At 39.9% G+C, this 22,408-nt stretch overlaps 1 long non-coding RNA gene across 2 annotated transcripts; it reads left to right on the forward strand.

Annotated features, from left to right (window-relative positions):
* Positions 1-246: 246 nt before the first annotated feature.
* Positions 247-5,358, forward strand: LOC131237313 (uncharacterized). 2 transcript variants are annotated; one of them, XR_009167172.1, is made up of 5 exons: positions 247-1,190; positions 2,205-2,269; positions 2,986-3,059; positions 3,444-3,585; positions 5,153-5,358. It is a non-coding gene; the product is annotated as an uncharacterized LOC131237313 (long non-coding RNA). The 2 variants fall into 2 exon arrangements; XR_009167171.1 differs by lacking the exons at positions 2,986-3,059; positions 3,444-3,585; positions 5,153-5,358 and adding exons at positions 2,655-2,782; positions 3,208-3,333 and having other exon boundaries at positions 248-1,190.
* The last annotated feature ends 17,050 nt before the right edge of the window (positions 5,359-22,408 follow it).

The following is a 22,408-nucleotide window of genomic DNA, read 5'->3' on the forward strand; positions in this document are numbered from 1 at the left end:
TTGGAGTCGCAAAGCATTGGTTTTAGAGGTGAGAGGCATACTCATTGCCCTCACATCACTGCTACTCAACAGATCACTTATGAAGACATTTAAACCAAATTGAGGACTAGTAATAAGTCTCTTCTTCTTCAGTACGGAAGATGTTCGACTCCATACCTCAAAAATTGCATGGCCGTACCAGCCTGATGGATGATTGGATCTCACCCCTATGTTCTTGAAAAGGTTGATGTTCTAACTCAATTTTTGTGCCACAAGGAGTACAGAAGATTTCTAGAAGTCGTAGCCCGAGAAGGTAGTCTGTTGTTCTTCATTTGGTTTCTTTGCAAACATCTGAATTATCCACCTATCCTATCCAACTTGAACCACACAATCTTTTGTAAAATTTTGAAATTGTTGTGCCTTTGGGTTCTCATTGCCTTGGATTCTCTAAAGGCTTCATGAAAAATCAATTCTTAAGAACCAAAAGAAACATGGTGCTTGATCAACGGAGATGTTTTTGGTTTAATCCAGTAATGGTATGTGTGGGGCCAAATTTTGGTAACTGGAGCTTTTGGTTTGGTGCACACATCACGGCATGAATCTTTCTCTCCTGTCAAACGATCTTCGCTACCTGATGAATGTGCAATTACAACTGATGGTTAATAAGTAATGGGGCCCGATCTGATGTTTACATTTATTTGATTGTAGTCATGTGCTTTTTGTGTGGGATCACCCATAAGCCATGTGGCCCATCATATGGGTCATTTTATCATCCAAAGGCAAGCCTCATATGTTCAGTTCATTTGCTCAGACCAAATGTTTTTTGTTGTTGTTGTTGTTGATGGAACACTAACGTTTTTTCTATGCCCCAAATAACACCTGCGTCCTTTGGTTTTCTGTAGTTTTTACTCCTTTTTGGCTTTGTTGTGTAGGCCTGCAAGAGGAAGAAGCACCGGCAACAGCCACAGCAGTAGGTCACCTTCTCCAAGAGCCAATTAGCACCTTGGTTCTTAGCAGGTAGGTAAGTATGCCTCTCTCCCTCTCTCTCTCTCTCCTGGTTTCATCACGTCTGTTGGGTGCAATCTGGGAAGCGAAAGGCTGGAACATGCAGAAAGTAACTTCAGAAGCTGGAAGTTGGTGCTGATATCAAAGACACTGTAGGTTGGTGGGTTTTGGTGTCCAGAGAGTTGTGTTGGGTCTTCAGTACTCAGGTATGGGTTGGCTAGTTTGGGCATTTTACTTTAGAACATGTATGGGGCTATTGACATAAGTGGGTTATGGATAATTCCTACTTGGATTTTTTTTAGTACCCCCGAAAGCATTGAGGCAGTTGAATTTGGTCATGATATAAACATGCACTAGAAACATATGGTTATAAATGCATGGATTGTTGATATATTTACCTGTTGGTTATTGTCTCTACTATCATTTAAGTACTGTGAGATGGTTTGGCATTCATTTATTGGATTTTTCTACATGAAAAACATGTCATTGTTCTTATTCTTTTAAAATTTTAAAAATGTTTTCAATGTGCAAGCGGCAGTCTCCAGTATGTATTTATTGGATTAAAATGACCTCTTATTTCTTTGAAAACGGTAGGCATGTTATTTGGGTCAATTTTTACTTCAAAATGGATAACTTATTGTTAATATTATTTGTAGATTATTTGCTTGATTTGTTGTCATCACTGCCATCACTTTAATGGCCACAATATTATCATTTGGATGGAATTGTCTAATAGGAGTGAAAAAGTAAGATGACAAATGGGAAATGCTTATCATCTTCCCCACATGCCGCTGAATACACCTTATGCATGTTTGGTGATCCACATCATTAATCTGGTGGATACACCATTGAAGGGGCCCCAAATTGCCTCAAACACAATCCAAATCCAACAGAAAAAGGACAGGTGAATGACCACTACCAAAAAATTGGGCAAAGCCGATGGACTTGGACTTGGGTTACTTGGTAATTTTGGAGTCCTTCTTGGTTAGGGTTTGGGCTGAAAGTACGAGTGTTGGAGCCGACGCTTTCGGAGTCCAAACTCATTCTTTTGAAAAATAGAAAAATGGGAATATTAGTAAATATGGATTTTCTTGTTAAGAAGAAAATGGAAGATGGATTGAAAAAACATAAAAAAGATTTTTTTTTTCTTCTTCTTTTTTGCTTCAAGAGAGAGATGGAGAGGTACTCATAAACATTATGGTATGTTCTCTTTAAAGCAGCCATTGATTGATCTCCCTCCAATAGCTGAAGAGAATAGAAGAAATCAGAGCACACGAAGTGAAAGGTACTCTCTCTCTCTCATTTGCTCTTTTAAGGGCCAGAAATTGGATAGCAACCATGGCAGTGGCAGCCATATCTGCCGCTGTCCATGGCCTCCTACATGTTTGAAGAAATGCTTTAACCAAGAATCGCTCTGACGATCGCTCTGTCCATGGCCATGAGAGTTTTGCTGCATGTGTAGGAAGTAGAGGCTTTCCTACCTAGCTAATAGCTTCAATCGCCATCTCCAGTTATAATTCAATAAAAATATAAGAACCCTTTTGTTGTTGGAGATTAACTGCTAATAGTCAGGTTGATCCCTCGACTCAACCTGACCCAACTGTACATCAAGCTGAGTACAGTTTGATTAATGCATGTATCGCCAATATTTTTTACTGTGTAAATTCCAGGTGTTGATGGGATTCATCTGCTAGCACAATGGTTTGATTTTCAGATTCATTGTTCCGATGACAACCGGATATCAGATTCATTGCTCCTTGCATGTGTACTAGTTGATTTTGGAGGTTCTTTTATAATGGTATTGGATATTTGCTGATTTTTAATTTAATTTAATTTATTTATTTATTTATTTTTGTAGTTGAAATGCTGAATTGATGAAGTTTTTACATATGCCAATTAGGCCGTAGACTACAAATGCTAGTTGTTGTTTCCTTGTGTTTGATGGATGAACTAACTTGAAGGCTCCTTCTTCTGTGCTATTTCCACTATTTATCACCAGAGCATACTGTTCCCAGCCTCATCATGAGATCAGGAAGCAAGCTTGCTCTGATCAGCGACGTAACTTTGCATGCAGAGTAATTTTTTTTTATTAAATTATTTTATTTTAACAATTACAGAGTTGAAATATTAGAATCCTTAAGAATGGATGGAGTCCGGATATTTTCCTACTTGATTTTGTAACCTGGTCGCTGAAGTTATGGTATTGATATTTAATGTAAACAGATGTCAGGGGCTACTGTCAGCCTCATGGAAGATAGACCTGAGCTAACTGAAAAGGTGGTCCAAATATCCGGTAGTTCCGAGCAGGCTGAGAGAGCCCAGAGCCTTCTCCAGGGATTTATTCTGAGCTATTTTCCCTTGCAATTTCCAGTTATCAGACCATTCAATTTTTAGTGCTATTTTCTTTTCCAATCTTATTTCAGATTTGTAATTTGAGCTGTACTGCTCGTCTTTAACAGCACAAGATGCCACACCAAGCTAAATCTGAGCTATGGGTGCTGTAAAGCCGAGATCTTGTAAGGTAGCAATGGATGCTTTCAGTTTTCACCAGTAATCTGTTTTCCCAGAATCTGGCAGTTATCAACAATCTTTGTATAAAAGGTAAGAATGGTTTATTTTTCTTTCTTTTTTGTTTTTCATTTTAATGTCAATCTGCAGTTCTAAGAATAGGAATGCATTCCATTGTCAATCTCTCTCTCTCTCTCTTCTTTTTTTTCTTTTTTTTTTTGTGGTGGTTATCTTATGCTGCATCCATCTGCTTTCCTGCACCTATTTATAATTTTTTATATAATTGACGCGGATTTCCTGCCCATGCCTAGCAGGAAGTTCCTTCGCTGGGATGCTAAGTGGGGCCCACCATGATGTTTATGAGAAATTCACATGGTGCGTCCGTTTTGAGAGATCATTTTAGGTTGTGAGACCAAAAATGAGGTGGATCCAAAACTCAAGTGGGCCGCACGGGAGGAAACAGTAGGGATTCAGTGACCACTGTTTGAAACATTCGTGTGGCTAAAAAGTTTCATAATTTTTTAGTATTTTCACTTCATCACAGTGGGAATGACCTTATAAACCGTTTGGATGCCATATAAACATCAAGGTAGATTTGGATTGCATTGATGGTACTGGTTAGTGGTCGATGTTCTATAAGCATACCGTAATGTATATTTTTTATACACTTGGGTCGACCATACTATAGGAAACAAGGGTGATTGACTGCCCAACATACTTTGTGGTTGGTTAAAACATTTCCGGATTAGGTGCGCCCGGGCCTCACCCAACGCAGTGTGGTCCTGCTGTGGAGCCCACGTTGATGCATGTATTGTATATCCAAGCTATCCATCCATATTTCTGCTCCTTTTGAGGGGAAAAAAAAGGTACGTCCAAATCTCAAGTGGACCACAGTGCTGATTAAATTCCCACCATTAAAAATTTCGTAGGGCTCAATGTAATACCCGCCGTGAGTTTATTTGCCATCAAACCTGTTGATCAGGACACAAGGACCTGGATGAAGGGAAAAACAAATATCAGCTTCATCAAAAACTTTTGTAGCCCACAAAAATTTTGTAGCAGTTGAGATTCAACAACTACTGTTCCTCCAATATGGTTCACCAGATATTTGGATCTGCTTCATTTTTTTTGGATTGGTGAACGAGATATTTGGATCTGCTTCATTTTTTTGGATCATGCTCTAAAATGATCTGAAAAAATGATGGAAGATGTTGATATACAATATATACATCATGGCAGGGCTGATTCAATACCACTGATAAAGCTGCTGTGATTGGATCTGCTCATTTCTGGTTTTTCCTATGTAACAGGGGACTTCACTTCTTTAAATTTTACTGCGTCGATGCTTGTCCATTTCTGTGCACCCAACAATCCTGTATGCGGCTCATATAAAGATGTTTTTTTTACTTTCTAATTGTTTAGGACATTTCATTTTGGCTAACTTGTCATCTGAAGCTTACAGTTCAAGTTCTGTGTTATTCTTACATTTGTAACTTCTTTTACTTTGACTTCTTTATTACTTAACATATGAAATTTCTTATTTTCAATTTTTTAATTAGTATTATTGTTTAACACATTTCTTTGAATAATCTTCTCCACTAAACTTTCCTTTAATTGAGTACTAATCCCCACCAAACTTTCCTTTATGTTCCTATCTCAGGCTAAAAGAAAAGAATGGCCGATTGAGAAGCTGAGGAAGTTTGAGGTCCCCAAAGCTCCAAAATATATTTTCCTATCATTCGTCTAATGGGACATGCACCAATACACTCTGCCAACACTCTTATGTAACCTGTCTTGCTGCAGCAGAAAAAAAATGTAATTTCTGTCTCAAAATCTTCAAGCAAATTTCATTTATTTTTTATATTAGTTTCATTTGATAGCATACGAAAGACACGTCTCTTCAATGTATACATTTTCTTGTGGATGGTCTTTTCTTGTTTGACAGGGAACTTTATTAGCACAAGGATCTCTAAAAACTGTTTTTAATGGGTCTAATTTCTCATACTATTTTTAATGGTGGATGCCATGCTCTTGGGTATATATGTTTTCATTGATCTACTTTTTTGTAGAAAAATAATGCCGCCTAGATGACCAGCAGTGTTGATAGCAATCAGGTTGTAGACCTTTATCCTATATATGCATTGACAGATGCAGGTGAAAAGTTTGGAGCTCTATTATGGGCATCGTTTCTTTAATTTCTATTTTCTCTTTCTCGGGCCCGTAGCATGGTTGCAAGGCAATCCAGTCTGTCAAAATCCCCGACCCAACTGCTGATGGATCATCCCTGAAATTTTGCACTGAGAAGATAATATTAATCATCTGATTTTTCCCTTCAAATTTGGGCCACTCACTATTCTACTTTAATAATCCATTTGATAGCCGTTGATTTGAAATGGTTTTGATTGATTTATTAGTGTCATTTTAGAGATATGCTCCATGCACAATAAGACCCACAATTTGGATGGCCTGGACAGCTGTACATCAGTGCAACACATGAGGAGGATGAGTCGCCACCATTTTCAGAATGGTGCTAAACTGGCAAGGAATCTAGCTCTATTGTCGTACATCAAATGTATTTTTGTCCAGTGCCACTGTTTTTCCTCTAAATCCAGAAATTAAAGAACTACCCCTTGGCTTTCTAAAGTTACCCCCCAGTAATTCCAACAAACCGCTCGGCTTATTTACTGTAGTTTATCTTTGTTTTGCTTTTCTATCAGCAGCTCGGTTATCTTAGCTGTAGAGAGTAACAGTTTTACTCTGAAAACTTATTTCAATGTTGGAAGTCCTTTTGTTGATAGTACCAGCACTGTGTCTAGTGTCTGCATCTATTGCAGGCTCTGGAGATGGAACCTTGCATGCATGGAGCATCAGCAGATGCAATGAGGTATTCTTCAAATACAAGACTCTGGTGGCAGTTAACCACTACCTATAAAATGGCGGTGTCATCCTCCTTAGATGTGGCATGCATGATGCATGTATGGCAATCCAGGCCGTCCAAATTGTTGGATGAATTATGGTTCAATCATAGCTTGAAATCCAACCAATCAAGCAATCCTAACCATCTGATCATGGTTACGAAATGGATGGTTAAAAGAAAGATGCTAAGTTCTGCTAATTTGATGGGAAAAATCAAATATATTAGCTTCCATAGTTTGCTGAGTGTGATTTTTGGGTCATGCTCCATCCACATTTGGGTCAGCAATATGGACTGTCTGGATTATCATATTCCTCTCTCTCTCTCTCTCTCTCTCTCTCTCTCTCTCTCTCTTCTTTTTCTTTTTTTTTCACAAAAATCTGGGTCACCACAATATTGATTGGTATGGTCCGATTTGTTTTAAACTATGTTGATGCTATTACAAGTACCTAACTTGTTTTAAACTACATTGGTGCTCATGCTGATATCAATGGTTGTGGTGGTGGTGTTGCTATTGATTTCTTTCACAAGTGGCATCCTGGAACACGTCTGTTGGTGTGGCGGCTTGCTTGAAGTGGGCCCCTCGTCGGGCTATGTTTGTCACCGCATCTGTTTGGGTGAAAAGATGATAGTAAGAGGCATAACATTGTTGTCATCCAGGTAAATTCTCTTTCTCGATTTTCCTATACGCTTCAGTGACATCTACCTGTTTGGGTGAATTTTTGGACTACTGTTTTATTTATTTACACTAGTAGTCATTTTTGAAAATAAGGGGTAGTTGTTCATACAGAAATCGTTTGCTGCAATCAAAATACAGAAATCGTCATCATCCTCCATGGCATGACCCATCCACCTCCACATGGCATAAATGTATATATGGAGATTCTTACATGCAACCTGAACCATCCAAATCATGAGGACTCTTTTAAATCCTGGATTTCAAATCCTTAAAAGGGCCTCTTTTAAAATTCAAGAGAAAAGGAGTGCAGAAAATCCTGAATTTTCAATCCTTTTCAACTGTCATCATTTAAGATTATTGATTGGTTCTTGTTTTAGTGCTCTTATCTATGAGCTGGATTTCATAATGCATTGGAGATTATTGGCTGGTTCTTCTTTTTCTTTTTACAGTTTTAGTGCTCTTTTACACAATAAAACAATGTTGGTCTTCTTGTGAGCAAATCTCCGTATCCTTATAAATTTTTTGTGTTGGTTATTATTTCTCACAATTTGTCATTCACATATAAGGCTTGCATATTATGGATATAGTCGTCAACTTCTGCAGGTTGGGTTGTTTTTGCATTTCATCTTGCTAGGGGATCTTTTTCCTTTTCATTTCATCAATTTCATTACTATATTTGTCTTATCTTTTTGCATTATCTCTGTTCTAATGTGCATAATCATGTGATTGTTTGTCTTCAACATAATCACGTGCAAATGCAACCCCGATCTGAATAGTTGAATGTGGACTGCTAATCTAGAGATTTAAAGCCAAGGACTTCAAGAAAACCTCCACACTCTATCCAAACCCCTCTGAAAAAGCTATTGTTGTTGCTACTATCTCTTGTTTCTCTTTTTTAAAGCATATATCTAATCCAAATATTTGGAATTTGGATGATATATTTGATTTTGATTTCTTCCTTTTCTATTGTGTAGACTTACCTTCTCAAATAGGTTGATTCGTTCAGAGCTTTAGAGAAATAGCTTTAGAGAAATGGGTATATCTAGTTTTGGATGTGTGCGTTGATTAATACACATCTATAACTAGATATACCAATTTCTCCAAAGCCCTAATGAACCAACTTATTTGAGAGGAAAAGTCTACACGAAAAGGAAGAAATCAAAATCAAATATATCCTTCAAATTTTTTTTTTTCCTTTAATTAATGAGAATCACTGATGGTTTTTAGTTACCGAGAATGCTGATGGATTTTAGCCGCTGATAACACCGACGGTTTTTAGTCGTCGGCGTTGCCCTGTTTTTTGGTAGTATGAGCAGATGAATCGGACTTTCTTGGAGAGGACCTAATGCATAATGATGGGTTGAGTAAGGACCTATGGACTGAAGCTGTTAACATGACTTGCTAGTTGGTGAACCGGTCCTCTTTTACGAGATTGTAATATTCCAGAGGAAGTATGGAGTGGTCATAAGATGGACTACTCAGATTTGCGCATATTTGATTGTGAGGCTTACTCATGCATCATCAATTGAGAGAAATAAACTAGACCATAGAGCCAAAAAATACATCTTTATTGGCTATGAGGTTGGCATGAAAAGTTACAGGTTGTATGACAAGGTCACACACAAGGTCATCAATAGTCGTGACGTCAGATTCGATGAAAGCTCCATATTCTACAAGAATGATTAAGAAGAGAAAGATGAACAAAAAATGTTGATTGTAGATGTCCAGATTGACACAAATGATACTCAAGCAGAGACAGATGCACAGATAGGGGTATAGGAGTAGGTGGAGCAGCCACCTCTTAGAAGAAACCCACGACAAGATCGCAGGTTGCCGACAAGATACAAGGACAATTCTAATATTGCATATGCCCTCATTACAGATGAGAGGGACCCATCTGCTATTCAAGAGGCTCTTGATGAGCTTGATGTAGAAAAGTGGAAGGCAGCTATGGACGATGAGATGAATTCGTTGCACAAAAACAACACGTGGGAGTTGGTGGAGCTTCCAATGAGCCGAAAAGCAATCGAATGCAAGTGATTGTTCAAAAGGAAATATGATAGATACAAAGCGAGGCTGGTAGTGAAGGGTTACGTTCAGAGAGAAGGCATAGACTTTATAGAGATATTTGCGCCAGTTGTTAAGCAGGTGTCTATCAGATTCGTGTTGGCGCTGGTTGCTAGATTCGAGCTCGAGCTGGAACAGATGAATGTCAAGACTGCATTCCTACACAGGAAGTTGGAAGAGCAGAGGGTTATGAAGTTAAAGGGGCAGAGAACAAGGTTTGCAGGTTATTGAGGTCGTTATACGACCTGAAATAGTCGCATAGGCAGTAGTATAAAAAAATTGATTCTTTCATGTTAAGTCAGAAATTTACTCGGAGTGAATACGATCACTGTGTCTATTATAAGACATTGAGTATTGACAAATTCATCATTCTAGTATTGTATGTTGATGATATGTTAATCGCCAATCATGATATGCTTGAAATCGACGTATTGCAGACTCAGTTTTCAGGGACATTCAAGATGAAAGATCTAAGGGCTGCAAAGAGGGTTCTTGGCATAGATATTCACAGAGACAAGAAGAGGAATAGACTTTGGTTATCTTAGGTAGAATACCTTGAGAAGGTGTTGATTAAGTATATGATGGACCAAACAAAGTCGGTGAGCTTTCCCCACACGGCTCACTTCAAGTTTTCTTCTGAACAATGTCCTAAATCTAATGAGAGAAAACAAGAGATGGTTCGTGTGCCTTATTCGAATGCACTTGGCAATTTAATGTATACTATGGTCTGTACGTGACCGAATATTTCACAGGTAGTCGGTGTTGTAAGTAAATATATGTCAAATCCCGGTAAACAACATTGGGAAGCAGTGAAACGGCTACTTTGATACATTCGAGGTACAAAGGACTACGTCTTACCTTTTGAGAAGATATGAGCAAAGTTGGTAGGGTATGTGGATTCAGACTACACAGGCAATGTGAATTCCAGAAAGTCTACTTCAAGTTACTCGTTTGTACTAGTGGGTGGAACAATTAGTTGGATGTCGAAGCTTCAATCAATGGCAGCTCTTTTCACGATCAAAGCTGAGTATATGGCAATGACGGAAGTGTTTAAGGAAGATGTTTGGTTGAGAGGTATGATAAATCAGTTGTGGCTTCAACAGGAGGCCATGCTGATTAACTGTGATAGTGAGAGCGTTATAAATTTGGTTAAAAATTCTATTTATCACTCACGTACTAAACACATTGATGTTCGTCACCACTTTATCCGACAAATGCTTAAAGGAGGAGGCATAACTCTGGAGAAGATTCACACTAGTGTGAATCCAACGGACATACTTAAAAGGTGATTTCTGCAGAGAAGTTCAAGTTCTGTGCTACTTCTCTGGGCTAGACGATGACATAAAAGGAGGGTGGAGTATGCACCAGAAGCATTGATGGAGATATAATGCAAGGTAGAGATAAGAAAAGAGGACATAAAGCTATATGTTTGATGATTGAAGATATGGTGGAGATTGTTGTTGATAAATGTCTTAAATCTGTAAAATCAACAGTATGTCGATGATAGGTTCGATGCCATCGAGTATTTCCCAGATTTCCTATGTTGGTTGTCGAACCTATGTGTGTCATTTTTCGATGACATCGAGGAGTGTTTTGTAAGATTCGTATCGTAGTCCGTACAGTTCCGTAGGCTATCGCAATCCTTCCCGTCGAATTCCGGCAACCTACGATCGATAATCAACGTTTGCACGCGATCCTAAGTCGTATCCTGTAGATTTGAGTTGGCTTAATTCGAGACTTGTACCATTACGACCGCACCGTTGCCGCGGTTCCGGTGTCACGTCTCGGGCACTGATCCGATACCCTGGCAAGGAGATGTGGGCCGGCGTTTATTTCGAAGAAAACGCCGCGCATTTGTAATCCCAAGAGAACCTCTACAACTTGTCAAATCAATCCCATCAATCAATCTCATCAATCACCTCATGTCAAGTACAAAGCAACCCATGCTTTCTTTCTCCACAAGTCAAGCAAACCCAAAAGTCAACCAATCCATCACCTCACCCATCACTCACATCCATCACCTATCTCCCATCACTTCTCTTTCAATCTCTCTCTCTTCACAAATTCCAAGCAACCAAATGAGCTCACGTCCAAGCTCTTCATGTGAGAGAAAGTGATTTTTGGTGGCCCACTTTCCCATCCCTTTAACCTTCATCCTAGCCATTCAAACCTCATCTCCCTCCATCAAAGTGAAGCACAAGGAGATTGACGTTCCAACGAACCGAGAAGATCGAATAGTGGGTGCTCATTAGGCTAGATTTTTCATGTTTTGATAATGGGCCAAGTGAGGCCTACCGATTGATGGTATGGATCTCACTTTGGACCCTAGGTATGGCCGATGGCCCACCTTGATGCTCATGATCATTCCATGATGGGGCCATTTTCCATGGACTCCATCATGATGTTTATTTTCCTTGCATGAAAAGAGGTCATCTAGATTGTCCATTTTGGGTGGAGAAGGGATCTCCACCGTTGATCCTTGATTTAGTAGGCCCACATGTGTTGGGACCCACTTGATGTATGTTTCAAATCATGCAAGGGAGGGCCTATAGTGGCAGGGTCCCTCCATCACTCACTCTCTCTCTCTCTCTCTCTCTCTCTCTCTCTCCTTATTTTGTGGCCCACTTAATAAGTTGTGAGATGTCCAAACCGTTCATCAAAGGGACCTCACCTTGATGTGGGTCTTATGCACACCATCCAACCATTTGGTGGCCCACCCTAGTAGCATGTATGTGGGTGGGGCCCACCTTAAATGTGTTATATGCATCCGTCCAACGTCCAGGGACGTTGAACGTTGCCAACAAGTGAAGTGTGAGCTGACAGTGGGTGTACTGACGACAACAAGACAAAAAAAAATTGATTTTTGGGAAGGGCTGTCTATGTAGGCCCCACCCTGATGTATGTTTTTAATCCAAGCCATCCATACCTTTCCTCAGCCCGTTTTAGGCGTTGAGCCGAAAAATGAAGTCCATCCGATCTTCTAGCGGGCCATAGTACATAAAACAATGGTTTCTGCCATTGAAAAACCATCCAGCCGTTTCTATACACCGAAAAATATTAGATATTGGGCTTGTTTGGCTTGTCTCAAGCTATGGGAACCAGTGGGCGGGGTGGATTCGCCTGATGCTGGCCCCACATGTGAAAAACCAAAAAAAAAGGGTTTAAAAAAAAATAAAAAATAAGAAGCAAGGTAGCAGCGCCTGCTCCTGCCGCTGACACCACCAGAGGACGCGCAAGCGTCCAGCGCCGTGGGAGAACGGGCAGGGACCCACGGCCCCAGCCATGGGCCCCACCATGATGTTTGTTCATCATCCACCTCGTTCATTTGGTGGGACCCTCCCTGAAGTGGGCCCCCTCTAAAGATCAGGCCGATCTAAGTCTCAGATGGCCCACACCATAAGAAGCAGCGGGATTGAACGACTGCCATTGAAACCCGTTTTGGGTTCACATAAGCTTTGGATCACTACGAAATTTGTTGTTTTGTGACTTGGTTATGCTTGTGGTTATGCTCCATTAAAAAAAATCATACTAAAAATCCACCTTTCCAGGATTGGAATCTAGCATGTGAGTGCCGGGATCCGAGAATGGGGCACTACGGAGGCTGTCGGCGCCAGATTCGGCGATCAAAAATTTTGTGAGCCCATTTTCCGAGTTTGGGGCGTGACATGTTCGATGACATCGAAGATGTGTTCGATGCTACCGAAGCTGGGTCGTTTTGCGCAGAATTTTGCGGATCCGCGAACTTTGTTTCCGATTTCATTTGATATTCTTTCCAAGGCTATATATGGGTGTAAACGAAATTGGAAAGTATCATAAGAGTTTCTAAATCATCTTAAGGTTTCATAGGGTGTAACAAGGGTGAGATTCAAGGTTGTTCGAATTGGGTAATCTTTCTCTTTGTAAATTTTACTTTCATAGTGATATCTGTCGCTTTGTGCCATGGTTTTTTCCCATAAGGGTTTTTCCGCGTTAAAATCTGTGTTCTTCCTCCTTTTGCTTGTGCTTTTGGATTACTATCCTAGATTCATCTCTATGTGCTTCCGTGGTCCCCCAATAAATTTTCACTAGTCTCCTGATTTGCACCTTTAACATCTCGAAAAAATCCGTACAAAGCCCGAGTACCACCTGAGGCAGAAATTCGTAAAGACCGTATACTGTGGACATTAGGTAAAAATTAATTAAGTACTAAACTAAATAATCAGTGGAATTAGCTTGAACCACTATCTATACGAACTGCAAGACCCAAAACCATTAAAATCCCTAACTCAACATTACTTAAAGACCTAGGAGCAATCTCAAAACCCAGTTGCTCTCGGGAGCACATTGAAACTCCGTATCGGACCTGGACTGCGCGTCGAAAGTCCGATGACCGTGAAACTATAAGGTTATGACCGCCTTATTGGGCTTGACAATCATCGCGAGAATCGAGCCCAAATAGTATCCAGAAATGCACAACTTAAGCCTTGAGCGAAGTGTGTGAGAAACGTGAATATCTTTAGGAAATGAACCAAAACTTAAGTGAATTGGGCCGTTCGCTTGCAGGCGAAATTGAAGACTTCAGACCATCAGTTTCTGACCAAACTTTACCCGTGGAGCAGGGAAATTTCCCTGCACATATCCGTATACTTGTGGCCCTAATCGAACGACAATGACCGTTGAACAGATACAGGTCCGTCATGGTTGATCGACTTATCTAAATGCGCTGAAATCGCATCCTGGCCTAGATCCATGGTCAAGGAACTTACGCTGTAACATTAACCGGTAATGGACCTCCAGATGAGCTCAATTTACCCGAAACAGTCGCCTTTTGGCTATACCCTAAGTGTACCATGGCCCTGGGGCCATTGACATCATTTCTGAGCCTATATAAAGCCCTTAAACCACCTCACCCCTCTTTCATACGAATTTGCTCAAACCCTAGGTGAGAGAAGAGAGAAAAGAGGAGAAAAGTGTGAGGAGAAGAGTGAGAGTCTGGGAGATTAAGGCCGCGTTCCTCTCTTACGACTACACACACTAGATCGCCTTTGCATCTAGCTACACGGGTCATTCCAACTCAATTTGGGTAAGAAATCCTAACCCTAATTTTATTTTAGGAATTAAAATAGAGGAATCGATGAAATAGCTAACCTATTTCGTGATTTAGGTAGTCGTTATGCTTTAGACGGGAACGTAATGTACGAATCGAGTTCGTAACGAGCAAATCAACGAAAGGTGTGGACTATAAACGTTTAGGTTATGGTTTTCAAGGCTTTCAATGTCAGCAATGATTTATGTCTGACATGATCGTTGTCATATGATCTTAGTTATGATGTATTCAATAAATTATACATGTGTGTGAAATATGTGAATATATAATGCATTCCATGTGTTTGTTAAAATGTTTGAATTAAATTGAAATTATGATTTGTGCCTGCTATGAATATTAAGCTAGAATATATGTTTGTTGTATGAACAATAACTCCTTTATGCAAGAATTTGCCATAATATATGCTATAAGTAAATTAGTTCATATTTGTAGTAATGTGTAATCTAAGTGTTTGACAAAATGTCTGAATGAGAAAGTGTTTGTTGGATCGCTTCTAATGAGGGTGTTGAGATAAGATTCTCAACTAGCTTATCCATATCTAAAATTTTCTTCATGTAATATAAATTGCTATTATGTGATTCATGGGTGAAATGTGTATGTATAGTAACATGTTCAATGTGTTTTATAAAATGTTCAAATGAGAATTATGTTTGAATTGTTTGTTAAATGCTGTTATGATTATCACATGTGACTACTTATTGCATTTGAGTATGATTAGGACTAATACGTAATCCAGGCAATCAGTGACGGTTTTCGATGGAGTGGCCAAACTAGTTTCGTTATATTAGATACGTTCGATGAATCCGAGTTGTACGCTGATTGTCGACAGTGGTTAGGCCATGTGGAGTGCTTATGCGTTCCATGTCGATCAATTCAACGTGTGCTCGTACCAATCACACTTGTTAAATAACCCAATTGGCTTATTGTGTATTTACCATGTACGGATGCTACTGCTTGAATATAAGGTACCACTTACCAATGTAAAGCCCGTTTAACCATGGTACCAAGATCCACGAAGACTCATGAGCCGGGCATGGTGGTGTATGGGACACCGTGGTCGAGCTGTCGACCTACGCTGGGGTGACGAGTGTAACGTCCTGGATTTTTGCTAACCTGGAGTTAGACGTCCTAAGGTAATGGGTCGATTATAACACCTTATTGACTTCTCAGAACTCAATCCCGAAGTCTCAAATTCATTTTTTACCAATTTCCTTCAAAAATGTCACCTTTCACGATCTTATTTTTCAAATTTTTCTAAGAACTTTCATATTAGATACAAATCCTAAAGTTTAAATGATGAAGCTTAAACTAAAATTTACTATAAATAGTGAATACATAAATAAAATGGGTTTTTGACCATTAACCTTTTGGAATCTCATGAAATAAATAGATTATTTGGATAGAGCAGCTTCTCCTACTCCAAATTTATATATGGCATGTCACGTAACTCATTTCAGATTGAAAGATATGTCCGTTTCAAAAATCTGCGCGGCAAGACCGCCACCAGGCAGGCGCGATGCCATCGTGTCGACTGCGATGCCATCGTGGTTGGGTCCAGCAGACCACGATGCCATCGCGCTGACCGCAAGGCATCGCCGGTGCACTAAAAATTCGGTGCACCCTCGCTGCAGTTTTCAACTGACTTCAAAAAGTCATATCTCTCTCGTTATAACTCCAATTTAGGTGATTCAAAAGCCAGATTGAAGCTTAATAAGTTTAGTTTCATGTAAAAATAAATAAAAATATAATAAAAATTTTAATATAGTTTAATCTAGGTTGATGCGGCAACTATTCAAAAATTATTAGTTCGGACAGCTGCTACTTATAGAATTTTTAGAATTTTTCTACAAAACGAAATGTAATGAAATTTGGTAGAGATGAAGTAGACTTGATGATGAACTACTTAAAAAATAATTAAAATAATATACTAACTAAAAGTGCCAAAAAGGGGCATAAAACTACCTTGGGGCCTTATTCTGTCGTAATTAGGGCGGAATTTAGTTAGGTACTAAACTAAAAGATCAACGGATTTGGCTTGAACCACTTTCTATACAAACTACGAGACCCAAAAAAATTAAAATTACTAACTCAACATTACTTAAAAACCTAGGAGCAACTTCAAAACCCAGTTGCTCTCGGGAGCACATTGAAACTCCGTATCGGGCCTGGACCGTATGTCAAAAGTCCGATTACCGCGAAACTATAAGGTTATGACCGCCATACTGGGCTTGACAAGCATTGCAGGAATTGAATCCAAATAGTATCCAGAAACACACAACTTGAGCCTGGAGCGAAGTGTGTGAGAAACGCGATTATCTTTAGAAAATGAACTCAAACTTAAGTGAATTGGGCCGTTCGCTTGCAAGCCAAATTTAAGGTTTCAGACCATCAGATTCTGACCCAACTACACCCTTGTATCAGGGAAATTTCCTTGCACCCATTGGTATACTTGTGGCCGTGATTGAGTGACGATGACCGCTGAACTAAAACGGGTCCTCCACGCTTGATCTGCTAATCCGGTCGGACCAAAATCGTATCCTGGCCTAGATCCATTGTCAGGGAACGTACTCTGTGACATAGACAGGTAATGGACCTCCAGATAAGTCCTGTTGGCCCGAAACAAACGTCTTTTGGCTGTAACCTAAGTATACCATGGCCCTGGGGCCATTGACATTAGTTTTGAGCCTATATAAGGCCCTTAAACCACCCCTTCTCTCCCTCATACAAATTTCCTAAAAGGAGAGAGAGAGAGAGAGAGAGAGAGAGAGAGAGGTGGAAGGAAGAAGGATTCTTGGAGATAATTGCTGGGATCTTTTCCCACAACTCCTCACACCGATTCACCTCTCTACTACGCTACTCAACCTGTTTCGCTTCCGATTTGGGTAAGAAATCATAAACCCTAATATTGATTTAGGAATCCAAATACAGTAATCGATGTAATAGCTAACCTGTTTCGTAAATTAGGTAGTTGTTGTTCTGTAGACGGAAGCGTAGGATTCGAAACGAGTTAATCGACGAAAGGTGCAAACTATAAATGCTTAGGTTATGGTTTTCAAGGCTTTCAATGTCAGTTAATGATTTATGTCTGACTTGTTTGCCACCATATGATCTTAGTTACGATGTATTCGATAAATAATACATGTGTGTGAACTATGTGAATATATAACGCATTTCATGTGTTTATTGAAATGTTTGAATGAAATTGCTATCATGATTTGTGCTTGCCATGACTATTAACCTAGAATATATGATTGTTGAATGTATAACAACTCCTTTGTGAAAGGATTTGCCATAATATATGTTATAACTAATTTAGTTCATATAGGTAGTAATGTGTAGTCTATTCATATAGGTAGTAATGTGTAGTCTAAGTGTTGGATAAAATGTCTGAATGAGAAATTGTTCGATGAATTGTATTTATTATGGGAGTTAAGATAGGATTCTCAACTACCTTATCTAGATGTATAATTTCTTTCATGCAGTCTTAATTTCAATTACATGATTTATGTATAAAATGCATATGTATAATAACATATTCTATGTGTTTGATAAAATGTCTGAATGAGATATTGTTTGATGAATTGTATTTAATAAGGGTGTTGAGATATAATTCTCAATTACCTAATCTATATGTATGATTTCCTTCATGTAATCTTAATTTTAACTATGCGATTTATGGATGAATTGAAATATTCGGTAGCATGTTCAATATGTTGATAAAATGCTCAAATGAGTTTTGTACTTGGATTGTTTGTTAAATGCTTATATGAATATCACATGTCTCTACATGCTGCATTTGAGTATGATCGACACTATTACGTAGTCCAGGCAATCAGTAACAAGTCCTATTTGAGTGGCTGAATTAGTCTCGCCACATTTGATGCGTTCGGTGAATCCGAGTCGTACGATGATTGTCGACAGTGGTTAGGCCACGTGGAGTGCTTATGTGCTCCATGTCGATTAATTCAGCATACGCTCGTGCCAGTCGAACTTGTCTAATAAACCGATTGACCTATTGTGTATTTACCATGTATAGACGCTACTGCTTAAATTTAAGGTACCATTTACCAATGTAAAGCCTGTTCAATCATGGTACCACGATCCGCTAAAACTCATGAGCCGGGCATGGTGGTATGGGACACCGTGGTGGAGCTATCGGCCTACGCTGAGGTGACGAGCCTCCCCGTAGTGTCCAGTGAGCAACCCAAACTCATGAGTCGAATACGGTAGTATGTGTCACGCCCCAAACTCGAAAACCGGGCTCATAAAATTTTCGATCACCGAATCCGGTGCCGACAGCCTCTATAGAACTTTATTCTCGGCTCTCAGCGCCCATTCAACTGGTTCCGATCCTGGGATGCTACGAGGAGGATTTTTAATATCAGTTTGATTCATAATAAGCATAACCAAAGGCATAACCCACAAACAACAACCAAAAACTCTATCACATTTTCACTATGATAAAAAACTTTACTAGTACAATGAGCATAAAGGGAAATACAATGATAATGGATAAAAGCTCTAAGATGATCTACTATGCGCTCCTGCCTCAGCGCTGCAGCGGTCCAACGTCACCTACACGCAACGGTCGTGTATAAGTTTATAGAAAACTTAAAGGATGGTGAAAGTGTGTGCGCAAGGTAGTAATACAATTATGCAGTATCAGAGTAATGCGGAACATGCTGATGAATCCATGAATACCATTAGCAGTACCAAGGCTATGCGATGCAAGGCGTGAATGAGATCGGCAGTACCAAGGCCATGCAATGCGAGATGCAACTCAAGCATACGAATCCTCATCTAAGTCCATATATCAATAGAGCTCAACTCTGGAATATCACCGGGGTCTAGTACACTCCAACCAGATTGCCGCCCCATCGCGCACAACATGGTGAGTGGAAAAGACCTCACTATCCGCCTGCCAATATCAGACTCGGCTCGTTGATAGTGGACCCATTCCTCGAGTTGGTTAAATTCAGCCTAGCTTTGCCCCCTCCTCTCGAGTGGGTAAAGCTGCACCCCCTTCCAACCGACCAAGACACAGTGGAAAGCGCGGCCTTCTGGTGATCGACACTCGGCGCTCATGCACCCACTTGGTCTAGACGTTGGAGCAACCTCCTGGTACCATAAGGGTTTAGGGACTCACCCAGGGATATCTATAGCACCCCATGTAGAATAAGATTTTCGGTATCCAATCATGCCAACCACGATACGCCTGTGGAGGCTACGACCCTGATGTCGCTATGGCGTACAGTAACCATGTCACACAATACAAAATGCATGAATCACACTATCCAGTTATGCAGCAATCTTGTGCGTATCGTGACCTCATGTAGGGCAACGCCGCCTATCCGGGAGCCCATAAACAATCTGCCTGAAGACATATGCTATGATCAGTCACTTCTCATATCAAGCATACATATGATGCGTATGATCATGAATCATAGAACTATACTAAACATGTTATATGGTGATGGATTCTCTTCATAACGAAGGTGGGCCTAGACGGCCTACAAGTATGGCCTAACAGTGGTGTAACACCATGTACTTTTCCGTACTCGAGTGTTACTGTGTAATTTAATTTAATATAAATATAAACTATAGAATTTGTAATACATAAAAATAAATCATACTGGGAAAATTTATAATGAATAACATATTTTAAGCAATTTAATGACTAATATAAAATTTAAAACCTAACACATATATGGCCATGCGAATAATAAAAAAATAATATATATATTAATCTCTGCTTACTGATATTCATATAATTTATATATAGTAACAATTTGTGATAATATCAATTATATATGACAAAATATATAAAGGAAATAAATAATAATAATAATAGTAATAATGATAATAATAATAAATGTTGAATTAACCCTAATAAAAACATTTAATGTTCTAAAATCATAGAATGGGTGGTCCCAACCACCTAAATAAATTCTAAAGTACCTTTTAACCGTTAGCGATCGAATTGGAATCGATCTGACCGTCGAATTGTCATAATAGACATTTATAATTATTGATCGATTCGTATGGCCCACCTAAGCGTTGGATTAACCTGGTTTTGTCAAAGACACTAAGTGGGCCCACCAGGTGGAATAAATGGAGTGGATTTTTCACAAACATCGCGGTGGACCCTACCTCAAGTTGTGAGTGCACGGGATGGTTGTGCACCTGTTGTGCACTGAACCAAGGGGCTCAGTCAAAAGCTGTTGACCCGCCCTTTCCGTAAGAGGAGAGGATTCTCTCTCGCTCTGGCTTTTAACAGTGGACGAATATCCGTCCGTTTTTGACGTGAGATGGCCCACCATCGGCCATTGGTTGGATGATCAGAACCGTCCATATTGTAGAAGGCCCGAAGCTGAACAGAACCATGGTCTATCCACCGTTGGATTGCACGCACGTGAACACGATGTCAGCCTTAAATCGGGCCACAAACACACCCATTTTCGGAAATAGAAATCTGTTGTTGCCACGAGGGCAATCCGCATGCTTGCTTCCCTTTGCATCTCCACCGTTCAAACCGGGAAAATCTCAGCCATCCAAACCTGGTTTTGCACCTCAGCAAAACAAAAGCACATCCGGTTTTGCTAAAACCGGCCATCACAGGACATGGTTTCTACCAGACCTCATCCGAGCCCTTTGCTTACCATCTAATGGTCCGGAAGCATTAGGGTAAACCATAAGAATGGGAGGAAACCGAGCAAACACCTCCTCGTCCGTTTCTTGTAGCCGCAATTAAGAAAACCGTTGTTTTCTTCTCCTTTTGAACCCACTGAGAAAATATCATCAAACCTCTGGTTTCTTGCATCTACAAGCTCCGTTACATCCCTGGGGACCATCCCACAAGGCCGGATTGAAGAAAGGGGCAGTGGGTGAAAATTCGCCATTGGAGCCGTCACCTCCTTCTCCGTTCGAGCCGTTGAATCGCACCAGTTCAGGGTGATTTCTGGTTAGGTTGGAGCTCTCCCTGGCCGGAGATGGGAGGAGGAAAAGAAAGGAAGAAAATGAAAGAAAGAAGAATGAGGGAGAGAAGGTGGTGCGGCTGTTGCACTGACAGTGACTCGGTCTCACTTGAGATGGGCTGAGTTGCTGCCCAACGTTGTCCAGTTAGACTTCGTCTGAGTATGGGCGCTACTGGTTATTGCGATAGGAGAGAAAGAGCAGGGGTGAGATGAGTTTGTTGCCATTCGAGTTGGGCCCAAACTCGGGCCCAAACTCAAGTTGGGTCCAAGGCATGCAGCTCGCCACTGAGTTGACTCAGCTGACGACTCACGACCAAGGCTAAGAGATGAAGGTTGAGTGCGTGTCATTTGGGTCAAGTTTTGCTGAGTCCAGGTGTTGGACGTGTGTAACAGAAAGAAAATAGGAAGAAAATAGATGAAGAGAGAGAGAGAGAGAGAGAGAGAGAGGGATGAGTCGCGAGTGCTGCCGAGTCAACTCGGCTGGGACTGAGTCCAACTGGGCTTGGGTCCTGTCCAGGTATGGCTGGACATTCTAGCAAAGGAAAGGGAAAAGATGGGGAAGAAGAAGGAAAGAAAACTAGAGAGAGGAGGGAGAAAGAAAAGGTGGGTGGTTAAGTGGAGTCGAGTCGAGTCGACTTGAACCGAGTGGACCAAGGAAAGTCCACCTCCTTCCAGATTGAAGTTATTTCAATTTTAGTATAAATATTATCATTGACAGGATCGTAAACGTTGAGTATGATTAACCACTATTACATAACCTATACTTGTATTAGTTACAATAGGCAAGTTTCAAGTGTTAAATATAAGAGTTTTGCATTCTTAAATATTATCATGGATAGTAGGGCATGCTATTTAATTTCATCACACGGATTGTTAAGATCACATCAACTAGTGTAAATTATATCTTTAATGTTAATGATCACCATGAGATTATCAATATTTTATTAGTGTTAGTCCTTATCATTAGCAAATATTCTCCTATTAATACTTGTATTATTTAAGAAATTACTAGTCATTATAAGAATATGAGATAATGTCGGTACATTTAAATATGAACTTATGAATCAACATTATTAATATTGATGGGTTAATACTCCTATTATGAATATTATTTGACCATTGTACAATAATAATAATAATATTAACAATATAAATAATGATTTAACATTCAAATCCTAGAATCTAAGCATCGAAGT

This window comes from Magnolia sinica, chromosome 2 (assembly GCF_029962835.1).
Source record: "Magnolia sinica isolate HGM2019 chromosome 2, MsV1, whole genome shotgun sequence".
Classification (NCBI taxonomy): Eukaryota; Viridiplantae; Streptophyta; class Magnoliopsida; order Magnoliales; family Magnoliaceae; genus Magnolia; species Magnolia sinica.